The following is a 25,300-nucleotide window of genomic DNA, read 5'->3' on the forward strand; positions in this document are numbered from 1 at the left end:
TTACTATCCTCTATTTAAGGTATCCTCAATGATAGACTGAAATTAAAACCTCTGCTGAGTACTTAATCACCCCTGATTTTGTGCCCAAAACTGAATTAAACTTTTTTCTTATCCTCTGCTTTTTCAGAATGATGCAATGTATTTCTTCCTCCAGGACATTGGCAAAGTTTATTCGCAGTAGAGAGAAATATTCCTATGCTAATTTGTCCTGTAGCTTTGTGATTAGGATGTTTTAGGAAGTGAAACTTCCTAAACTTTAGGAAGATTTTGACTTTTATCAGCCCAAAGATGACATATAATATAATTTTCTGTGAAACTGATCTAGTAACTCTAAGCTAATTACAAATTGTTTGCTGGTGGGAAGCAAATATCTGGAAAATGCAAGAGAACAGTCCAGAAGAATGGCCTAGCCAGCAGTCTGTGGGCTACTTAGGGGACAAAAAAATCAGGAAAAAAAACAAATCAAGGGGAACAGTGTGGAAGTGTCGCAATATTTTATGGAAGACTTAAATATTAACAGGGGAAAAGCAAGAAAACCCAAATTCACTGGACTAGCCTGAGAACAGAGATATTCCCTTATTAATGACAAACCAATGATTTATGCAATCCCTGTCTCTGGGAGCTGTTCCCTTCCCAGACCCAGTGCACAGCAGACTCTTGCTTTTCTGGGATCAATGAATATTTAACTAGAACAATGAGCAAGAGTTCATTGCTGGAAGAAATGCACCAAAAGGCTAGGCAGAGGATTTATACTGTGTTCCTGCATAAAATGGAGAGGAGAGCAGCACCATCTGCCAATAGTGCTTTATTTCATTTTTATTTTATTTACCTATATGTTTTTAAATGGTTCAGTAAATTAGTTCCAAAGAGTGTTTGTGGACACAAACACTGAGAAGTCCCTAAATCTGGAAAAGAAACTGGCATTTAATAAGTTTCTATTTTCAGGTTTGTTTTTTTTTTCAAATCATATAGGAGTTTCCTGCTCTTACTTTCTTTTTGAGGCCTTTAATTTTTCCTCTGTACAGTTTAGTGACCCTAGGAACATACCCTTAGACATGACTCTAAGGACCAAGGAGATACACAGACTACAGAAGAATGTAATGAAACTCAGAAAACACCTGTGACCCTGGTTAAATACTGGATATATTCTTCTGTCTCCTGTTGTTTACCAAGGTTGCATCCAGCCTCTGTTAATATACTGGAAAATTTAAATTATTTTGTTATTCTCAGTTCTTATTATATATGGCCAGGAAGCTGCTGGACTGTAGATTACTTTTCTGTCATTTGTTTCCAAAATGTACATTATACCTGTACTATAAAACTAAATAAATTGAAATACTAAATAAAATTGAAAAATACTAAAATAAATTTAAAAACTAAATAAACTGAAAATTAACACTGCCTATTTCAGAAGAAGTAATCTGGAATAGGTCAGCAGCACATTCTTCCTAGTCACTAAACTCAGAGTGGTTCATGCTCTAAAACCTGAAGCTTCAGGTGTTGTTGAAAAGGAAGAGGGACTGATTGTGATATAGGATTTTCCAAACTAAATCTGGCAATTCATCCATCTTGTTCTGTAATGTGCCTGAAGTAGTTACTAGTATCTTGTGGAATACCCCCAGGGAAAGAAAGAAAAACTCTCCCAGGACACAATCCATCAGCCAGTGATGCACATTCAGTCACACCCAGGGTGATGCTTTGCAAACCTCATTTGCTGTTAAGGTGCCTCTCGTTTTGAGTTTACCTAAACTGTGAAAAGAATTTAAGGTAATTTTTAAACTATAAAAATTAGTTTAATCAAACAATGAAAGCTATTTCCATTTCTGATACATTTTTAATGACAATCTTGCTTGGGTTTCATTTCAGTAGATGTCTGCTATCAGTCATGGACTTAGTTTAATACTCACCTTGCCCAACCTAATGTTCAGGAATAGGTTTCTGGTTATTAATTACAACTCCACAAAAAACAGGTGCCCCACACATCTCACCCCATTTATATTCAGGCAGGCTGGTACACCTCATTCTTATATGCACACAGCACCAAAGCAATTACTGCTAAAAGCAGGTGTATTATTCATTGTGCTATGAAAAGTTCTCTTTCTGGTAGAAAGGTAACGAGTGCTTGGAAAGACTAATGTTTAATAATATTCTGTTAACAGATCATCTGTTAGAAATACTGATTAAAGGAAAGAGTCAATGCCAGATCCGCATTTGGTGTTCATTTGCACAGCTCTACTGAAAACAATAGCCCTGCATAAGTGTCTAAATACCCAAATAAAATGTGCTGACCTTTAATGTTAACACTGTCTCCTTGATCTCTGATCATTTGTGTGAGTTTTCAGCTATCTCTGAAAATATGTTTGAATTTCCCCAAATGATAGTTAGGGACATTTTTAAAAAAACATTAATTTTGAGGATGTGTCTGAATTATAGAGCTAAGATTTGAATGCAGATACAAAACTTCTAGAATAGTCACCAGTCTTTGTATACCACACTTTGAATGAGAAAGTCTCAGAGGAGAAAATAGATGATGAAGATATAGAGAGTCTTATCCTAGAGGAGACTTCAAAGAGCAGGTAAAGTTAGATAAACAGCTTGATTCTCTTCTATTTCTGTATCTGTAATGTAACTCTGAAACCCTAGAGAGATTTAATTCATATCTTTATTTAGACTACAAATTTCAGTAAGGTCCCCTGAGATGCAAGGACCTGACCTTGCTCTGTGTCAGTGCTTTCACTTCCTTTTAAGCAGTGGGGAGCAGAATGCAAAGGTGAAAACTGGACTACAGTTCAGGAGCATTATTGCCTGTATTCTAAAGGACCTATTTTCAGATTATTAAAATAGATTATATGGTTTATTAGAGGCCTCCCTTCTGATAACTGATAGATTAGAGTCTCTTACTAATATCCCTCTGGAAACTGAAAAAAAAATGAAACAAATAAAACCTATATTAAAATAATATAAAAATATGGAAAAAAAAAGAATTCCAGAAATATTCACAAGATCATAAAATAGATAAAAATGTATTTACAATACATTTTTAAATTTAAAATATTGTTCCAATTCCCAATGGAGTGTATTTAGATACTTAGCTACATTCATATCTTTACTTCTTAGTAGTGAATTCTAATGTGGCTTTACATTAAAACATAACAAAATACTGGACAGATTCCCAGATTTGCTATATTCAGTGCTAAATTGTGATTACCTTGGAGACAATTTCAGATGTGTAAGACTGCACAAATATTTCTTGAAGGAAGGTTATATCTATGTTTTAGATTAATGTGAGGAGGAAATTATAAGTCCTGTAAATGGTGGATATGTAGTTACTTTAGCGCCAAACTTTCACTGATGTATATAACTATGGAGATGAGCAAAAGTTTGGTTACCAGACGTAACTGAAATCCTTATAATTAAAACATGTATCTATATAAAAGTGAAATTCTTACTCCAATTTAAACCAGAAATATTATCAATGTTGACCATGTTCCTTCCTGCCCTAGTGGACATTTATACCGAGAGGAAGTGCCTCAATTTTCCATTTTTCCTTCTTATTCTCTTACCAGGGGAATTTAAGAGACATAAATCATTTTTGTGTGCCTTTATGCAGCCTATTGGTCAATGCTATGAGACCTTAAGATGGCATAAATCATTTTGTGGGCATTTGTTCTGTTTATTGTTGAAATCCCAGAATTTTGTACAAGTTCTACTAGTGACCTTCAGATAGAATAGGTTTGCATGTCAGATTTTAGGGGAAATATGAAGTAGTTGACAATGTTTCTTCATGCATATAAAAACAAATACCTAATGATGTCCAGAGGATGCAAATGTTTTATAACACTGAATGGAATTACATGTGTGAGCAAAGTTATGTACATGCTGAAATGGCTTAGAATGGGAACCTAATTTTTCAAGCCCTTATTTTTGCTGCAGTTGTGCTAACATATGATCAGTTCAGTCACTTCTTCATCCATCTGTGGAAGGAAAGCTCCCCACCTTTTTCAGTGGGAGAAAGACAATTCCCAAGAATAGTCATTTGGCATAACTGAAAGTCTACTGTTTCCATTAACAGACACGAAATAAGTTTTCTAGTTACACAGGAAGTATTTCCAACAATTTTTGCTTCAGACTTATAAATTTTCTTCTAACGTAAAGCTTAATTTCTCATTTCCTTCAAACATCCCAACAAGGTAAAATGGCCTTTAGGAATAGAAACATAGAGAAAAAAAATCTATAAGTGCATTTCTCCAAATTATCTAGAATTTTAAGTTGCCACATATTGCAGGGTAAGAGCACAGTGCTAATAACACCAAAGTTGAAGGTTTGACCTCCTATGGATCACTCATGCAAGAGTTGGTCTTGATGATCCTTGTGAGTCCCTTCCAGCTCAAAATGTTCTTTGGATATGTACATCTCACTGTCAAATGATCAGTATTTCCAGAGTTCATTTAGTTAATTTTTTTTAAACACCAGGCAATTTTGTCAAAAAATAATTCAAAATTTTTCAAAACTTTTCAAGGTTTTTGAGGTAGGCATCCAGTCTTAAACATACCTTGGGCAACATCTGAGTTTGTATCAAAGATCAAAATTTGGAAACAATTTAAATAATTATTTTTAAATAAATATAAACTCATTTAATAAATTTTTGTGGTTCTCATAATTTTTCACAAATATTGTTAATGGTTCATAATACTTTATAAAAATTTGCAAGAGGAGCATCTGCCAGCAGATCAATAATGTAGATGTACATTATTTGATGATTATAATTGAATTTCCTTCCATAAGATCCACATAAAATTGCCTTCATATGAGTCTGTACACCCAGGGATTTTTTTGCTTGGGAAGCTGATTTTACTGCAGACTTAACTACTGGATTCAGTCTGACATCTATTAAAAGTTCCTCAGTTCTTCATTGATAAATAAAGGCTGAGCTGTCCAGAGTTTCTCCACAGAAGGATCTTCCCTACCTTGTTCCCAGGCTGTGGGACTAGTATGGAAAAAGAAAGCTGTCAGAAGTGACAAAGGATAGAAAATGGGATGGAGAACAGAAGAGAATAATACAGAATAAAAGATGAAGCAAGCTATAAGATAGGAACAGTAATCTTCTTAGTTGTCCTTTATATTTAAACTAAATAATTCATTCTAAGAACCAGAGTCAAGATTGAGCCCCAAGGTGTGGACACTTCTGAGTCACATGTAATAATAGTTCGATACTGCATCAAAAAAAGTGTTCAGGTAGTTTAGCAGGGTCGTTTTGGTTTTCAGTTCATTGCAACTCAGAACACTGAGAAACTGAGATTATTAATCTTCACATCAACAAATGATGGTCTTATTTTGCTTATGAATCTTGGACAGTTATTGTTTTTCATTGCATTCAGACTTAAGGATGGCTGACACTACTAACCCACTGGAATTTCTGTCTACTCTTTATCAAAGTTTGTTCATGCTTTAGTGAGTGCAGCCCTTAAAATGACCAGGTCTGCAGTTAGCAGGCACTTTTACCAGAAATCTTATTTAGCTTTCTAGAACTGAGAGCAGCCTTCATCTGTGGAAAACAGCAGATGGCAAGTAAGTTGGCTGTGAGTAGCCAGGGAGACTTAAAGAGATATATAGATCCTAAGTGTAATTTACTGAGGAGTGCTCTCAGTGGTTTACTCTAAAATTCTTTGTTTAATCACAATTGATGCCAGGACCATTGCTTTCACAGGACTGGGTTGTGCAGCAGCTATTAACATTATTATTCCAAAACACCAAGGGAGTAACACTGTGCTCTGCAAGGAGTGATGCATCTTTCTTATAGTGTGTAATTCTAGCATTTCAAGATATTAAAGATCACTTTCAAGGACCATAATGATGTGAGCAGATTTTCAACAGCTCTCAGTGGCAGTTGCAGGTTGCTGATAGAGCCACTGAAAATCCAGCAAACTTTGTGTAGGTACTCAACAGAAAATTAGCTATTCTGAAAAATGGTCATCAAGTTTAAAAACCTGAATTTCTCCAAAAATTTGGAACCATTTACAAGGAATGATTTTGAAAATTCAAGGCAAAGTACAATCAAAAGTTTTGCCTGCCCTGACTCTGAGATGGTTTGAGAGTATCCACTCTTGACCTTCCTCCTGAATCCTGTCATGATTCAGATACCAGGTTCAGACATATAGTGACTGGAGGATTGTTAGAAAGAAGGTATACTGAGCACTTTGCTCAAGGTTACAGAGGAAAATTCAGTACAAGAATCTGAAACCTGAAGCATTTTATCTACAAAAAAGCCCCAAAACTTATTGCCCCTTTGCCTGTCCGCTGCTGTGTCAGCAGAGTTTATCTGCAACATAAAGCAGATGCTTTTAAACCCATTTAGAAGGCTAAAATGCAGAAAGGTAATGAATAGTATGTTTTTTTTTTTTTGTTTTGTTTTTTTTTTTTTTTTTTTTTTTTTTTTAAGATCCATACTCAACCAAAAAGATTTTTTGACTAGTACAAATAAGAGTCCTTTAGACAAGAATGTAGTACCATGATCATTCCTTGACATGTGGTCAATGCCACAGAAGAGAAGAGTGCAAAACCCTAGGGGAATAAACCATTCTTCTCTGCTTTTCTCTTTCTAGTCCTCTATTCAGCTCATTAGGAGAAAATTTCCATGTTCTTAAACTTTGTAAACATCAGACAAAAGAACTAATCCAAATCTTTCCTGAGTACTCAAACAGAAATGAACATTAAGAGCAAAGGATCTTTTTAATGACTTGTAACGACTCTGGATTCAGCTGTTTAGAGGAGTGCTCACCACAGCAGCTAAGATTATGACCACAAGGTGTAGCTTAACAAGGAACACAAACCATTAAGTGCAAGGGAGCTGCAGACAAAGGGATTTGTCCTTCCTCCGCTCCCTTTGCAGGGCACTTTCTTTCCAACATCAGAAATTTCTTAAAGATCTCACATTGTCTTTTTTTGTTTTTTTTTTCTTTTTTCCTTTTTCCTTTGCCACAAAAGACTTCTAATACCACTGTGGTAAAAAGATCATATTTTATGATTTGTCTTTCAAAGCTTTGTCTTCTCTAGTCTCCTTGGTGTATGTTTCATTACACTTTTTTGTTCCAAAATCAAGTAATGAATGGTCACAGAAAGTTAATAAAATGCTATATTCCCTGCTTTTTAGAAGGTGTGATGTGTGGCATATCCAGGAGCAACACAGGCATTAAATATAAGCATTAAATTTTGTAAGAAATAGGTTTCAATGGTGTTGTAGACATTTTTTTCACTGGAGGATTGTTTTTTCCTTCTTTCCGTATCAGTTCATGGCACTGCTTCCTTTACAATGATCAACGTTTCTGCCTGTCTTCAGGAACTGGAGGAAGTTTACATTTGAAGCATTTATATTAGAGAGAGTTGAATCAATGTAGCTGAAATAACAAGGACTGCCTAGGTATTTAATTTGTCACCTTTTGTGTTTCACTATTTTTCATATATGAAATCTTGGTGCACATACAAGGTCAGACTGCTGGAATTATTAAAAGAAAAAACTGTGCATGCAGCCCCAAAGCTAACGCTATTTCTAGTGCTATTTTCCAATTGCTCTGGGAAGACAAAATTTCTCAGCAAGGCTTATTTCTGTAATATACCCAGACCAATACTGGACATTCATGTTGCTCCCAGATGTCGTATAAACACCCTTGCTGTTGACATATCTTTATAAAAATACCATTTTTTAAAGAACACAAAGGTATTATGAGGCGTAAAGACAGAAGGAAAAGGAAAATTTAGTCAATTAATATTAGTAAATCATATTAGTGGCCCATAATGTAAAAACAAATTATTCACATCACTTTTAACCATTACTATTTACCATAAAACTTTCCCATAAGTGTCATTAAAACTTCAATCATAGCTATGGCATTAACAGGCATCCATTGAACAATATAATTTAAAATTCAAGATGTATAATTTCAAAATACAATATGAAAAGGGGATGGAGAATTGACCCATTTGTCTGATGTTTCCATGAACATCCCTGTTCAGTAGAGTATGGCAATGCTTGCATTATCTCCAAATGAATAGACCAATTGACTGGGATCCAATCAACAGATTTTATTTCCCCAAACTTAAGCTAATGAGATGAGGATATTTTCTTCACATTAGGACATTATTCAGAAAGGAATTTATGCACAGCCTTTAACTGCAAATCATTAGGCTTCTCTTTAGAGGTTCTTTGTCCCTACAAAATTCGCTCACATCTCTCCAAGAGCTCATGTTGGCAAACATGCAGAAGATCCCTTTGCAGCCGTTCCCAAACTTCAATCACAAGGGAAAGCTACTAGCAAGGGGAAACTAATGAAATGCATTTCTCCACTTTCATTTCTTTCTGAGCTCTTGAATCTCTTCAGATTAAGTTAGAGTCCACTGGAGTTGTGTCAGATCAATCTGTACTTCAGTGAGAAGCAATTAGCACCTCATCACAGCATAAAACTCACAGCCTAAAAGGTGCTTTTTGCCTTACCTGGGGATGTGTGCACACTTCCCTGCCAGCCTGTACTTCCCTATCAGAAACTCTGCTCTGGAAATGCCAAGACACTCTGTTACAAGATATGGCTTTATGTCTGCAGTGTAATGCCTATTAGTTCTAACTCATTCTGCCTCTGTTCTACAGGAAGAAAAAATCCAGTTTTATCTCTGCAAACCATCTGGATCTGCAAGCCAAAGTTATAGGTGTCTTTCACTAGTCCTTGCAGATCTGCTTGCATTAATGGAGCATGTTTCTATGCTTCCATATGTGTGCCTCCGTACTTGGAGTTCCCAGATGAGTGTTTCTAAAGCTAAGATTACAGAGAGAAATATCTCAGCTGTTACTCAAATTTTGGTGACAATTGGAGAACTGCGGAAGGGATCTGAGGAAATAAAAAGCTTTTATGTTAAACTATGCCAGAAGCAAATAAATATTACTATTAGAAATCAATTGTTCACTGGTTCTCAACAAACGCATACAGGAATTATAAGTTTTAGGTTTTAGGGGAAATGAGCTGCAGTGAACTATCCTGATACCAATTACTTCTGTAGCAGTGAAAGGAGTTGCGATGGACCCCCAAAGAGATTACAATTATAGCGAAAAGGAAAAGAAGAGGGAAGAGGAAGAAGAAGAAATGGGAAAACAAACAAACAGGACAGGTTTTTTCTTGTAATTGTTGTTATGAAAACAAGAAATTATAAGACATTATTTTCCGATATGTGAATGAATAGTAATTAAAGAACAATATCAGATTTAAACAAGCCTCGGGGACCAACATTTCCACATACACAAGTCAGTTCTGTGAGAAGCAACCATTTAGACTTCTGTGAAAAAGAAATAGAAAATAAAACTAAGAAGATACAAACTATTTATTATTCAACATTAAGACCCTTTGTAGACCAAATCTCTGCAAACGGTGTGTATTTGTGCATCAAACTGGTAAACTTGCCGCCCATTCTGTGATACATTAATTTATTCCTCATTACAATATGAGATGTAAAATTATGATCACTGTCTTCATCAGATATATTTAGAGTAAAATTATTTTTCTCCCATTCTTTCATTTTTCCATTTTTGGTTCTCCATTCTTTTTAGACTTTTTTTTTCTTTTTTTATATTAGAGGTGGAGACAGTTGGACAGGTGTTTAAGAGAATGGCACATAAAAATACTGTCTCTGTCATATTTGTCTCCTGCTTAAGTGAAAGCATGTTGCAAGAGCATTCACTGCTGTTTCTCTTTTCAACATGTATAGAAAGCTAAGATGTTTTCACCATGTTTTTTACAGATAAGTTTCTAGGGCTCTGATAAAAATTTGAAACTTTATGACAACATGAATTTTCCCTCTTCAGCTCACACTTCCATGGATACAAAAAGGTTCATTTTACTCAAACTCAGGAATTACTTTAATCTTGATCTCTAGGAAGGTTCGTACAAATTATGAATGAGAAGGGGGAAAAATATTGTAAAACTGAGTTATAAACTCTAGGATAAAACCACATGAACAAAAAGCATTCTTTGTCTTAACAGTTTTCTGAGATCTGTAAGTCTGCAGATTCTACTGTAAAAATGAAAAAATAAAAAAAAAATCTTGAAAGAAGAATAAAATTTTCCATTTATCATGAAAGGTCTACAATCTGCATAATCAGGCAAAGAAAAAAAAGACACTCATAGTACACCTGGATTAGTCAATAATTTAGTTCTAAATACAACATCAGATGAGAAAGAAATTTTAAATCTATAGTTTCAGCTATTATTACAAAATTTCTGACACATTTTTATTTTCTCTTACATCCTCCATTTCAATACCTTTCAATCAAAATCTTTCAATATTTGACCACTTAAATGGGAGCTGAGTGCCATAGACATGAATATCCTGACTCATAGAAGTATACATTGCTTGAAAAAATTATTTAATTTTAAACATTTAATTTTAAATAATTGTGTCTTTTCAAGATGTATTTGCACATCTTTTTTAAGAAAAAACCTTCACTTTTTTTTACTTGTGTTATAATGAATGATTTATGTTTCATAATCTTGGAGGACTACATAATGACAATATATTAAATACTGTCTTAAACCTAAAAGTCAGATCTTTGACCTGAAAGTAAAAGATTCAGGAACCTGTCAGCATCTTTACTAATCTTTGCCTTGACATGTCTGGATACATAAATGCATAGCTTTACACTACTGCCATTGATAAAAAAAAGGAATCAAATGTTATGAAATTGTTCCAAAAACTGAAATATTTTCATTCATTCTAAATTCTACATTACTCTCTCAGATAAACAATTTTTAAAAAGAATCTGCTTTTGTCTCCAAGAAGGGAAATAAATATATCAGGGAGTTGGTAACTGCCTTTAAAAACAATGTTCTAGATGTACAGGAGAAAGAAGAGTCCATTATATGTCATTTCATAGAAACAGAGAGAATCTGCTTCTGTAGCACAATGAAATGTCAAATTTCTAACTTCCAAAAGAGAAAAAGAATACCACTTTTGCTGTCACAGAACTATCATAATGAGTTCACCTGACTCCAAAATTTTTTTAATTACTTCTTTTGAAAAAATAAACATTTACCAGGCAAAAATAGTAGTTGGTTTGCAAAAAATAGCAGCCCACACTTTGCTGAAAAACAACTGAAATATCAAATAACTCTTAACCACGTCTTTGAAGTGTTGTAGTTCACCCACTAAGTAATAACTATCATTGTGATTTTATTCTAGTCTTCTGGAAAGATAAATATTACAAAACCAGTGTGACCCCAAGAGAGAAGCAGAGCCATACAAGAGTCCAACAGCAATTGGTGGTGAATGATGGCATATGCACTTGGTGGCTGGCCACTAGTGGAGTTCCCCAAGGCTCAGTACCGGGGCTGGTCCTGTTCAATACATTTATTGATGATCTAGATGAGGGGATTGAGTGCACCCTCAAGTAAGTTTGCAGATAATATTTACTTGGGTGGGAGTGTTGTTCTGCTGGAGGATAGGAAGGCACTGCAGAGAGATCTGGACAGGCTGGATCCATGGGCCAAAGGCAGTTGTATGAGGTTAAACAAGATCAAGTGCCAAGCCCTGTCCTTGGGTCAGGCTGCCCATACAGCTCTACAAACTGGGGCAGAGTGACTGGAAAGAGGCTCAGCAGAAAAGGACCTGGGAGTGCTGGTCAACAGTGGCTGAGCATGAGTGAGAATGTGCCCACTCAATGTCCATCTGTGCCGCAGTGCCTCCTCGAGCCACTGGCTCTCGCCCCGAGCTAGCCCAGGCACTGGGACAAGGCGCAGCCTAGGATCAGTCTGCAGGCAGGGCGAGCAGAACTGACTCCTGTGGGCTCTGTGTCCCTGAAGGGGCTTAGGAGGGATGAGCTGAAGCAGCAAGGCAGAGGAAAAAAGGAGGATCCAGAAAATGGTGCAGCAGAGAAGGTTTATTAGCCTCGCTCTGAGCCCAAATCTGGACCCAGATACTGGTCGTGCACAGGGTTTTAAGGGGAACAAAAAGGGAGGAGAAAGGGGTGGGGTTGGCTGCCTCCAGCCAATGGGGTACAGTCTCTAGGGCAGACAGGGGAGGGGAAAGGCACTTCGGACTAATCACAGAGAACTGGGAGGGGAAAACCAAAGGCGGGAAGGGTGATGGACACTTAACTGTAAGGTCTAAAAATATCCCCTTGTGAGGGAGAAGGAGAGAACAAAGGAATATTAATTAGGGGGGGGGTAGGGGTACATAGAACTGAAATGTACAAAGAACCAAACTTTACATACAACATCAAAGATAAAAAGAACATGCACCACCACACATCTGGGTTGTATCAGGAATAGTGTGGCCAGCAGGATCAGGGCAGCGTTTGTCTTCCTTACTCGGCACTGGTAAAGTTAAAAAATCCTGTGTCCAATTTTGGGCCCCTCATTGCAAAAAAAGACATTGAGGTGCTGGAGCATGTCCAGAGAAGGGCAACGGAGATGATGAAGGGTCTGGAGAGGGAGTCATATGAGACTGAGGGAGCTGGAGTTGTTTAGCCTGGAGAGAGGGAAGCTCAGGGGTGATCTTATCACTATAACTACCTGAAAGGAAGTTGTAGTCAGGTGAGGGGCTGCCTCTCCTCCCAGTTAACTAATGACAGGGCAAGAAGAAATGGCCTCAAGCTGTGGCAATGGAGGTAAACCACCATGTTGGACATCAGGAAGAATTTCTTTAACGAAAGAGTTGCCAAGCATTGGAATGGGCTGTCCAGAGAAGTAGTGGAGTCACCATCCCTGGAAGTGCTAAAGAAATAACTGGACACGGCACGTAGTGCTATGATTAATTGAAAAGGTAGTGTTCAAAAAGGCTGGACTTGATGATCTTGGAGGACTTTTCCAGTCTAAAAGATTCTGTGATTTTGTAATTTCTTTTTTAATGTCAAAAGAAAATTTAAAGGTTGCTATTTCTTTTATTACACAGATTAAAATGACTAATAAACTCAAATTAATCAGTACTGCTACTTCATTTGACTGTGGAAGATCATGAAATCTAATTTACCGCGATATAGTTGTAGAAATTAATATGAAAGAAGCTACCAACTTTGAACTATTGTAGTTGCTCGAAAAGTAAACAATGATGGTTATTTAGATGGCATTTACCATGACTGTTAAAAATAGTTATTTCACAGATTAGAAGTTTCTTGCCTCATTTTCACCCCATTTGTCTCTTGGCTTTTCTTGCCTCCTTACATACTCTTCTCCCAAAAACCTGTGTATTTCTCACCTCCAAATTTTCCTGAGTCCCACTTTTCTTGAGTACAAGAAAAGCAACAACAAAAAAAATATTATCTTCCTTTTAGCTTTCCCTTTTCTAGTTTTCCTTTACAGAGGGAACAGTTTTAGCTTTAGTTTTGTGAAAGATCATGCAAAAATACTTTTCATTAAAATAAATTATTCTGTTTTACTAAAAGGTTTGTTCCCACGAAATCACACTGCATCTGTGGCTTAAAAATATTCAAGAATGAGCAGCAATAAACTGAAAATCATGACAATCATGTTAAGACTAAGCTTTTTTTCATATTTAATACAAACTAGATGAATAAAATATGTGCATGTTTTGATATCTTCATTTTCTTCCAGTGGAACAACTGGGAATTATATTAAACAAGGTTCCAAACTGCAGATATCTATAAATCAAGTAACTTCTGTTGTTTTAAACCTGTTTTGCTTTCTTGTAGTTTTGCCCTTGTCTCTCATTAGTCAATTGTTTCCTGACTCATGTCCATGGCAGGTTTTATAAGTAATCTCTGCAGTGATCTACTTTTACTATAAAGCTCTACAGTGATGAAAAGGAAAAAGACTCCTCTTATTCAACACAGAACATGTTCAAAGTATGAGACACAAACTCAAATGCAAGCTTGTAAAACCATGCCGGTGATACCAACTCCTTCTGTGGCTAATTTAGTGTCTCTCCACCATGGTTCCTTAGAGACAGCCATCTCACTATTTATCACCACAGCCAAATCCAGACCAGGACAGTTCTTTGGGCAGTGCCTGTAGCCATGGTTAAGAGTAATCCACATCACATTTTGAAATATCTCAGATAAAATAACCAAGGCAAAATGACAGAATATCCCAGGCCATGTATCCAAGAATTTGCTAACACCACCATTCCAATACTTCTGCTATAGGACTATTATTCCATATTATATGTATTTCCATTAACTTTCTACACTTTTTCCCTACTCTTATTTTTGAATGATATAAACAGAAAAAAAAAAAAGAGAACTTTTATGGCCTGAGTGCCCTGAAGTAATTAATTTGAAAAGAAGTATAAATATCTGCCTACTCTTTCAAATTAAAAATTGTCAAACATAAAACAATTGTATGTATTTGCAGTCCACACATCCTTAACTCTCCTACCTTTTTATTTTTAATTTCAGATTTTTTCTCTCAAAAAGAAAAAAATAAATTAAATTAAAAACTAAATATTGTTAGCCAGGAAAGCAAATTCTTCGCTGCTGCCATCAAAGAATGCTGCATCATTTCATTCAGAAATCCACAATCTAATTTTTTTTTCCTTCACCAAAATCTTCTGAGATTCTAGATGAAAACTTTTCCTTCAATCTCTCTCACAGAAATGGATAGCTGAAACAAAATGTTCATTCAGTCAGAAACAGAAATATTTCTGTTTGGAAAATTTGTACAGTATGTCTTTGTGTGTTTCTTTTAGTTTTGTCAAATATATATTGTAAAAGACTTTCAGCAGGCATAAACTATAGAATACAATAAATCAAGAGTATAACAGTGGTCTCACAGCTTGAACATGGAAAATTATGTCATCCAGATAATGTAAATAGATTGAAAATAGCACCAGACACAAGGAAGATTGCTGGGGAATAGTAGTTATAATTTTGAAGGGCAGAGATGTATCATTTCTGCTAGAGGCAAGAACCTGAAAGTGATTTATCAATACCAAAGAACTCCTATGAAAGATTGTTATTTCTTCCCTCTATCGAAAAGCTAGTTGAAACAATTATCACTGAAGTGGCAATGACTTGCCCTGCAGAAACATGTCACAGTGAGGCTTGGTCTTTGTATCTCTCCTCCAGAGTATATTAGATTTTAATTGCTGATGAGAAAAATTCTGTGGGTAAAACTGAGGAAGCCCTTGCTACATTTTCCTACTTTCTTCCTCAATCTTTCTTACTCTTACAGGAGTATGTAGAATCTAAACATATACTTAAACTCTTCTAATACCAAAGAAATTAGCATTTCAAGAGTACCAAAATTAAAGTTTCTTTTCACTTTACTGTTTAAAGCACTCAAATTATTATATTCTCATCAGTTTCACCAGTACATACACACATGGAAAAGTTTTTCAAGCATCTCTTTGACTGAGCAGCTATTCACAATAATGTTTCCTCAGAAGGAATGGGACTATTTGCAGTTATTAAGTAATTTAGAATCTTCCAATTGCTAATCTAGCATAGGTAAGAGAAATTGGTTGATTTGAAATAGAGCAATACTACAGGGTTTTATAAGGAATGTGTGACATATTGTAATGGTTTCACCCCAGCCAGCAACTAAGTATCACAGAGCCACCTGTTCACTCCCCCACCAGTGGGACTGGGGAGAGAATCAGAAAGGTGAAAGCCAGAAAACCCATGGGCTGAGATAAAGACATTTTGAAGAAGCTATGCATTGAAGCAAAGAAAAAGAAGGAATTAAATCACTCCTTCCCAATGGCAGGCAGGTGTTCAGCCATCTCCAGGAGAGCAGAGTCCCATCAGGTGTAACAGTTATTTGGGAAGACAAATACGATCATTACAAAAGTTTTCACTTCCTCTTTCTTTTCTCTATCTTTATACAGTGAGCATGATGTCGTGTGGTCTGGAAATTCCTTTGCTCCTGGATGTGTCTCCTCCCAAACTCCTCTGGATCCCCAGCCCTCTCACCAGTGTAGAAGTACAAAAAGCAGAAAAGGTCTTGGCTCTGAGCAAGCCGTGCTCAGCAGTAACAAAAACATCTCTGTATTATCAACCCTGTGTTCAGCACAAATCCTGATTGAATCACTTCAAAAATGAAAGTGAGATCTGCACTATAATTAGAAAACATAAATATAATAGAAACTGGGGAAGTATAGAAGGAAAAATATAATTGGACACCTCTGTCTGTGTCGTCATAACTGGACAATAGGTTTCCTCTGTGCATGAAAGGATGTTTCTTTTAAGATAAATAATAATTGTATACTCTGCTCAGTCAGAGAAATCTTGAATCTCTTGCTGCCACATATGCCTAGGTATCCCAGACAATTTAGATCGTTCTTTCAAAGGATGTTAGATTTATCTTCTTAAGTTGATATGATCTGTAGTCAGTCACTGCAGAATCAGTGGAGATAATCACATATTTAAAAGATTTCTTGCATGGGTATCTCCTTTACAATCAAAAACTACATTTGAATACATTGAATTTAAGTCTGTGTAGTTCTGGTAACATATTCTGTTCTTTCATTAAAAAATTGGTACATAGGAAAAAAAACGGAAGATGTTTGTTTTGGTCTGGATTGGGGTTTTTTTATTACAGGCGTTCAAGAAGCACCATTTCTACCTAATAGATCTAACACTTAAAAAACCCCATGAATACAAGCAGCAAGGTATAGCTATGAGCAAAAGAATCTGGGAGCTGAAGAGTCTGAATAAAAAAATTAAAAGCTGATAACTTGTGGAAAAGCCCTCTACTCCAGTCTCTAGTTTTCCAGCCCATATTAAGAAATATTGGCAATATTTTCTTTTTGTATGTGATTATGAAAGACCTGCCCTAATGTCCACTGATTTTTCCCTCCATTAATTCTGACCAATTTTTACAATGTGACCTACCTGTCCAAAACCAGTTTGTTTGCCATGGATAAACAGCAAAACATGTGCAAAATCCTTTTTAAAACAAAAAGCAGTCTTAAAAAATGAGAAAACTTAAAGGACCCAAGAATGGTAACAAACAAAAAATGCAGATAATGCAGTTAATATTTCTGTGGGCAGCTGCAGTGTTCATCTGAGCAGACCATAGAAATTATTTAACTCTTAAATTATATTTTTTTTAAACTGAATTTGGGGGTATTTATATATTATTAATAAAATAGAAAAAGCTAGTTTATTAAAACTACTGAATGATTTATGATAAAATATTCATAAATTAATTAAGCATAAATAGCATGAAAATATAGACACCATTTAGATGTTAATTAATTTTGTTTCCCTTATCTTACAAGAGCATATGTGGCATGTCTTGCAGCAAAAGATGTTATACTAAAATGTCCTCCGGAACGTAATATATTTAAAAATCCACAGATGCTCAGAAATGCTTTCTAAATACATTTGCCATACTAAGAGCTCCAAAGGCATGTAATTGTTGTTATATTTGGAACAATGATGTGTATACAGAAAAAGACATAAACCTCTGACTCCAAGTGATCAAACAAAACTTCTCTGTTAGCGTGTCTATTCAGTTTCCAGATATCAGTTATGCAGCTGTACCCTGACATTGCTTTTGTCTTAAATCTTGTTCAAAAGTTGTTTCTATTTCTGCCCTTTGTGCTGTCAGTCATGATGGAATAATGCTCAATAGAAGGTCAGGTGTCTTGAAGTGTTGACACGTTCCCAATAAAGAAATTTGAAATAAACAACATTTCTCAGACTGAAGTTTAGAAAGATATTTCAAAAGTTTATTGAAACTGAGATGTGTAAATAAAGCAAGTAATTCTTTTAAAACTTCTTATCTTCTCTAATTTAAAATAAGGGCGACAATATTTTCAATGACAAGCACTTTTCTTCAGCAAAACGGCCAACTGCTATACTTTTGTGAAGGTATTGACTGGGCCTAAACTTTCTGAAAGTATTTGGATCTGGCAGTTGTCAATTCAGATTACCAGGTAATAGATGAAAATAGTATTCCAAATTTATGTATACAGGAGAGATGGGCAGAAAATCATGTTTCCATGTTTCAGATCATGTTTCCATTTCAGGTACTCCAAACTGCCAGGAACCTGAAGAAAGGAAAGTTTAAAATAAGTTTAATGGTTAAAAATCCATTATTTGTAGGTAAATTTTACTTATGTTTTTTCTCTAAGAGTCATCAGGGCTTTGACTATTCCTTGATCACATCCTTAGTTCAGACAAGCTTCTTCTGAAAAATTCACTTTTGTTTGATGTCAATGGATCCACTAACATTCTTTATGTGCTCAAATAATTTATTTCCATAAGAATAAGAAACATTTCTTTCATTGACATTTTTAATTCAAAATCCCACCAAATTTATGCATAGGAGAGAACACTTAAATAAAATCCACGAATAACAGATCAACGGTACATGCAGAATATATCAGTGTCCATAAAAATAATTAAACTTTAGTGATGCAAAAGTCATGGACATATGCAGTAGCAGTGTTATGTATTTTATATTCATGCAGATTCAAAACATGAAATATGGTCAGAGGAAATATTTCTTTTTAACCTTGAGGTCTGAAAAATGTTAATTCAACTTGATAACTGTTTCGCTGCACACCGTATTAGGCTACAAGCCAGATATTTTATACTAAATAAGGCCATATTTGCCAAAAGTTGTCAGGATTGGGTTTTTTTCAGGAAGGGGGTTGGAGGAATATGTTCTTAGGAAATATTGTATATACAGAAAGAAAGAAATATACTTAACATTTTTAAAGTTGCTTTGAGTTTACAATATGTAAAATACTTAAAAAAAGTCCTTTTTCAACTTTGGTTCTTACCTGAAATATTTGAAAGCACAATTTTTTGTGACTATTCTGGCTGAACAAAAAAAGTCAGTGTTAAATGATGCTTCTTTATTTCCTGCTGTTCCATAATGATTTTTTCTTATCAATCAGTGGTTCCAAAAAATTGTATTTTGAGAGCAAGGAGAGCTCAGGAAGTCATTTTAGATAAACTACTGAAGACAGAGTGTTATAAAGTGCTGTAGAATGAGCAGAATATCTGAACACAAAAGTGGCCTTTCTGATAGAATTTATTACAGAGCACTTAGGAAAGTTAACATAAGGGAACATAAAAATTACTGCAATTGAACAAACCAGTAAACCAGTAAATATACCATTTTCTCCCTGACAGTGATGAGAAACAAAGACTTTGAAATATATTCTATTTCCTTCTCTTTCTTCTCCTCCATCTTTTTCCATTCCCTATCCCTTCTCTTTTCACTGTGGAAAGTATAAAAACAACTCAAGGGGATTTAAGTTTAATTTATTTACAAAATGAAAATACTTATAAAACTTGTTTACACAGATTATGAGTATCTATATTTAAAATTACTGGGTTTAACTGACCAGATTTTTTTTTTCATTTTATGAACAAAATTTAGTTTAGTATTATGAAGTATCAGGAAAAAAACATTTTTTGAAATTTCTAAATACTTGAGAAAAATGGAAAAATAAGTGTCTTTTTAAGTGTTGTTTAAATTTAAACTGAATACTTAAGATTACTAAGAATTTACAACTTAATTTCTATTTGTTATATATTTCTTGGCTATGTTAAAATTTAACATTTTTAGCACAATTTTGAATAAATAGCAAATATGTATTTGATAAGATGCGCCATTAAAATAATAAATTGTTTGATGAACTGACATTGTTAGTCACGGAAGATAGAAATGAACTAATGTAAAACAAATTTGAAAATTACAAGTGGAAGGGGAAAAGTTCTGACTCCTTAAGGCTATAGAAAATAGCTTGAAGAGGTGTGGGGTTTTTTCTTTTATAGAAAATTATGACATTTCAGTCAGCCAGAATGGACTTTTTTCAAGTACTACTCTTAACTCTTTTGACTGAGCTTCAATCTTGATATTCTCAGGTCTGAAAAGAGGACTGTGTTCCTGGTTCAGCTGCTTTCTGCATTTATAGCTATCATTCCTCTAAGTTCGCCTGGTGTGACACCTGGATCATTGTCAAAATAGACTATCTTTTCTCTTATTCTGTACTCTGATTTTTTTTTTTTTTTCTGAGGGGGGGAACTAAACTATTCAGTACCCACATTTTGAATATTACTGCTTTTTTCTTGAACAGAATGTAGCATCAGACACCTGCCAAATTATCCTGCATTTCTTATACCTAAAAACGTATTTTAAAGTTCTGTCTTTCTAGTTCTCAATCTGTTCTGTTCTGTGATGACTTTCTCTTCTGGTTCTGAGTCATTAGTGACTTCCAGCAACAGTAGGCAGGTCTGTGTTCTTTTCCTACTCAATTTGGTACAATTCTTTTTGTTTCAGAGATAAAACTTTTAGTTTCCCTCTGCTTATGACCAGATTTAAAGACTTTGCAAGTCTTTACTGTTTTAGGAAGTGGTATTCTCTTAGGAAAATTTAAAGATAAAGATGAGGTTTAAAAAAAGATGAGGTTTTAGCCCTCTGGAAGCCACTCTACACGAACAAAGAGTAGGCTGAGAGCTGGTAAAAAACAACTTAAATCAAAACAGATATGCCACTTTAAAACTTACCTCCAGTCCGTGTGTACAGCTGGCTGTCCTGTCTTTCTAAATTGTCGTATTGCAACTTATCTACAAATATATTTAGTTACATCTTTACTGCTTATAAATCTTGTTGCCCTTTTTTAAGTTTAATCAATTTTTATGCTGCTCTTCTCTTTAGCCAAAAGCAAATGCCAATTTAGATATTCTTCATTTTGCCCTTCATTTTTGTTTTGTGAAAAAAGTTATTGCCATGACTTACAGAATCACTTTAGAAAACAGTATTTCATGTATTGCCAAATGATCCCGTAAGATAATGAATCGTAAGAAAGAAATAAAGGGGAACTGCTGTTTCTCTGGGTTTTCCCAGAAGCCCAGAAAAAAGATTTAAATCAATAGACTGCATTGAAAATATTTATGCCTTCCAGGATAGAATTATGATATTATAGCAAGTAACAGAAATATTACCATGGATAACACAGAGATAATTAACTTCCTAATTCAGTAACTCTTTCCGCTGTGGAAAAATTTGGCATAGCACTACTGAGTATTAAAGCCACAGAGACTAAAGCAGATTAATTTCTGAATATCTGATTCAGGATTTCTGAAAATCACCTGGTTTCACAAGATGAGATAGTGACTTTCTGAACATCACTTCCAAGAGTGCCCAGATATTACCACATCCCAAAGATCACTTGAAGGAGAAAATCTGTGCCTTTTCTGTGAGAGAGCTAAGCAAACAGCAGAACACATACCAGGCTCTTCACAAAACCCCATATAACCATCACATTAGTGCATCAAAACCAAAATGATGCAGGGACTTCCCATGCCTAGATTCTCATTCCCTTATGAACACAGACATCACTCCTTATGAGACTGGAAAGTTAGAAACAACTAATCAAAAAAGGTGTTTGATTGAAATATTAATATTGTTGCCTGAGAAAAGAAAATTAATTTTGTACTCTTAGGTTTGGCACTCTGAGTGAAAGGAAATGTATCATATACAGAAAAAAGACTGCACAGTTAGTACCTACACAGACATGAATGAAGCTGCTCATGAGATTCTTACTGATTAAGCTAGGCTGGGATATCTCAAAACCAGGGTAATATCCTTAGAATTCATATTTCACTAATTCGCTTTTTACAGTGAAAACTAAGACTTTGTCAAGTGAGTTCTAAAGAGAAAAAACAATTCTCTCTGTAATCTGCAATAAAAATAACAGACAGAACACCAGACACAAAGTCCACAGTGTGACTAGCATTTAATATTTACCATTTCATTCAACAGCAATTAATTTTAGAATCAACATATGGAACATTTTCCCACAAAAACCTATTTCCCCCTTTGAAGAAGTAAATACAGCATTTTAGAAACTATGTTTTAGATAAGTACATGCCATAAGCTTATATTTTATGCAAGATGAAGATGTGTACTTACTTGATTTTACAGCAATTTAACACTGTGTATGAGTACAGGCTTGTGTTGTAGATTTGTACACAATTTGTAAAAGATTTGTTTAACAGATAATGGTAAGAGGACAAACATTCCATTATATAATATAAGGCTGCAAAATAATGCTATCCTGTAGAAACTCTGCCTGGCAGAACACCCAAATCCTATCATTTTCTCTTTATTTATTCATAGAAATGTAAGAATTAGAAAAGCTTGACAGAAAGTGCTAAAATGAAATGCATTAAATTTACTAACTTGCTGTAAAAAACAAAACATGAAGAGCAACAGAGGCTTTCTCATGGTTGGACACAGCTGAAGTCACTACCAGCAACATGCCAAATGGAATCAGACACGTTCTTTAGCATCTGATGCTGATTTGAGTAAGTCCAGTCTGGCTGACAAAGGCAAAGCTCTGTTTTATTCTTAGTCAAATTTTTAGTATAGTCCTCAGAAGAAAATGACTTAATTTACATTTCTCTTCAGTACAGTTGTAGCAAATATTACTGAGATTCTCTCCTAGAGTTCTCATCCGCCACCAACCAGTGTACAACAGCTTCAGGGATGGGAGCAGATCACCACCATTAAAGGTACCAATATAGAGGCAGATATGTAAGGAGAGTTTCAAAATCATCTAGTTGTGCTCAGTATTGTGGCCAGTCCTGTTTAATATCTTTACTAATAATCTGGATGAGTGGATAATTACCCTCAGAAAGTTCATGGGCAACAAACACTAAGTTGCATGGTATTGCTGATCTGCTGAGTGTAGGAGGGATCTGGACAGACTGGGTCAATGGACCAAGGCCAAAGGCATGAGGTTCAACAACGCCAGGTGCTGGTCCTACACTTCTGTCACAACAATCCTGTGCTGGAGAAGAGTGGCTGGAAGTCAGCATGTGCCCAGGAAGCCAAGAGGGTGAATGGTATGTGGCTTGTAAAAGAAATAGTGTGGCCAGCAGAGTCTATGATGGTCCCCCTGTACTTGTTACTGGTGAGGATGAACCTTGAATCCTGAGTTTAGTTCTGGGTCCCTCATTAAAAGAAGGACATTTAGGGGTGGGCGTGAGGTCAGAGAAATGGCACTGAAGCTGATGAAATGTCTGTACCCCAAGTCTTATGACGAGCAGCAGATTACCTGTTTACTTGCTTAGCCTGGAGAAAAAGATATTCAGGGGAGACCTTATTACTGTCTAGAACAACATAAAAGGAAGTAGAGAGTAATTTTCTTTTCCCAAGTAACAAGTTGACAGGACAAAAGGAAATGGTCTCAAGTTACACTAGGGGAGGTTCAGGTTGGATATTAGGGAAAATTTCTTCACTGAAAGAGTAGTTGGGCATTGGAATTTTCTCTCCAGGTAAACGGTGGTATAACCATCCCTGGAAGCATTCTAAGGCTGTGTGGTTATGGCACTTAAGGGACAGGGTTTAGTGGTGAACAATGTGGTCCTGAGTTAAAGTTGAGCTTGGTGAAGTAGGCGGCCTTTTCCAACCTTAGTAATTCTATAATTGTATGATTATGAACAGCAATAGAATTGCCAGAAAGAAATTATTTTTAAAGGTGAGCTGATCATGTTGATACATTTTGGAAGATATTTCCTACTCCATTTGGTTCAGATTGTTTCCCTTTTCTCCCTTGTTTTGGTTTCAATTTAGTGGACTTTAGTGGACAATTGGACTTGCAGACACAGCAAATGTTAAGAGTATTATAAAGAACAGCCACAGATGTTAAATTTGAATTTGCAAATATGAACCTTTGGACTTTTATGCCTCTTCAGCCAGAGAACAATGATGTACATGATTTCTACCTCTAGATAAAATTGTGACTGCTTAGCACCACAATGGGGGTAAAAATGTTCAATTTTCTCTTAGCGATTACTGGCAAATAATTACTAGCAAAATTATTTGTTATGAGTCTGAATTTCTTCCTCTACTGTATGAAACAATGGATGTGTATCAAGAGACTGACTTAAAATAAGACTATACAGAGATAATTATGCTGACAATTGCATTGTATTCAAGACATACTAAAGTAATTGAATTACTTTTATGAACTACAGAAGGCTTTGGATAAGATCTTAATTTTAATTTTTTTTGGTGCATTTAGCAAACACTTGAGCATTTTTGTTAAAGAATAATCTTAGGGAATTGGGATATTAACGAACAAAAGGAGGTAAAATTTTTATATAAATTACCTACTATGAGCTGTTTGCCAAAATTAGCAAAATCCCTGAATCTGTGGCTTCCCAGAAGTAATCATCAGCCGTCAACTGTGTATTTCAGGTTTTATTTTCAACCTTCAAAACTAAAGACACATTTTTAACACCTGCTGCCTACTACTAAATATATTGCCACACCTTCCAAATGATACTCAGGTTTAAAGAGTTTCAAGACTGAAACATCAATTTATGATCTGTTCTGCACCATAGGACAAAAATATTAAAGCCAAGGAACAGATTCTGAAAGACTATCCACTGAAATCCTACATAAATAGTAACTCTCATTGCAACACTTGTGTCACCTGAACTGAAAGACTATTAAATTAAAGTGAGGGATAAAAAGCTCCTCACTTAATATACCTTTCATAGTCTTCAACATGTAAACTATTATTTATAATCTATTATGTATAAAGCCATTTTCAACCTTTCTGTGATTCATGGTTCTGACGGAATTTTTTAATGTAGGAGAGTTAGGTTTTGAAAGTTCATCCTATGCAGACTGCTGTGTCTGCACAGGTTAAATTATTCCTCTCAGTCAACTTTGCAAGTCATTTAAAAGAATGGGAAACTCACTGGAGTCTGTGGATTATAGGCTAAAACCCACTGATCTGTAGGACAGTTGCCAACGATCAGTGAGGTTTTCAAGTTCACTTCCTGTCACATCTCTTATTCTGATGGTTTGACAGTGTGTGCTTCTAATTCTGCTAGCTGTGCACTACTACAATTATGAGCCTGGTTTCCTTTAAAGGACTAAGGAAAGAGGTCCTTTCGTTTAATCAGTCAGACTGCCAAATACCACACAGCTATTTGCTCTCTCTAACCCAGTGGGGTGGGGGAGACAATAGGCAAAAAAAGCAAAATTTCTGGATTGAGATAAAGACATTATAATAGGACAGAAAATAAAGATTAAAAAAATGTAAAAAAATGTAAAAGCAAATAATACACCACGCAGTTGCTTACCAGTCTCTGACTGAAGCCCAGCTGGTTCCTGAGCAGTGGGCCACCACTGCCTACCCCCTAGCCCATTTCTTTTATTCAGCATGACACAATATGTTATGGAATATCCCTTTGGTCAGTTTGGTTCAACCATCCTGGTTTCTTGTGCACTAACAGCCTCCTCGCTGGCAGGGCAGCATGGAAAGGGGAAGTTCCTTGACTTAGTGCTACTCAGCAATAACAAAAAAAAATCAATGTGTTATCAAC

The sequence above is a fragment of the Prinia subflava genome, chromosome 1 (genome assembly GCF_021018805.1).
Source record: "Prinia subflava isolate CZ2003 ecotype Zambia chromosome 1, Cam_Psub_1.2, whole genome shotgun sequence".
In the NCBI taxonomy this organism is placed as follows: Eukaryota; Metazoa; Chordata; class Aves; order Passeriformes; family Cisticolidae; genus Prinia; species Prinia subflava.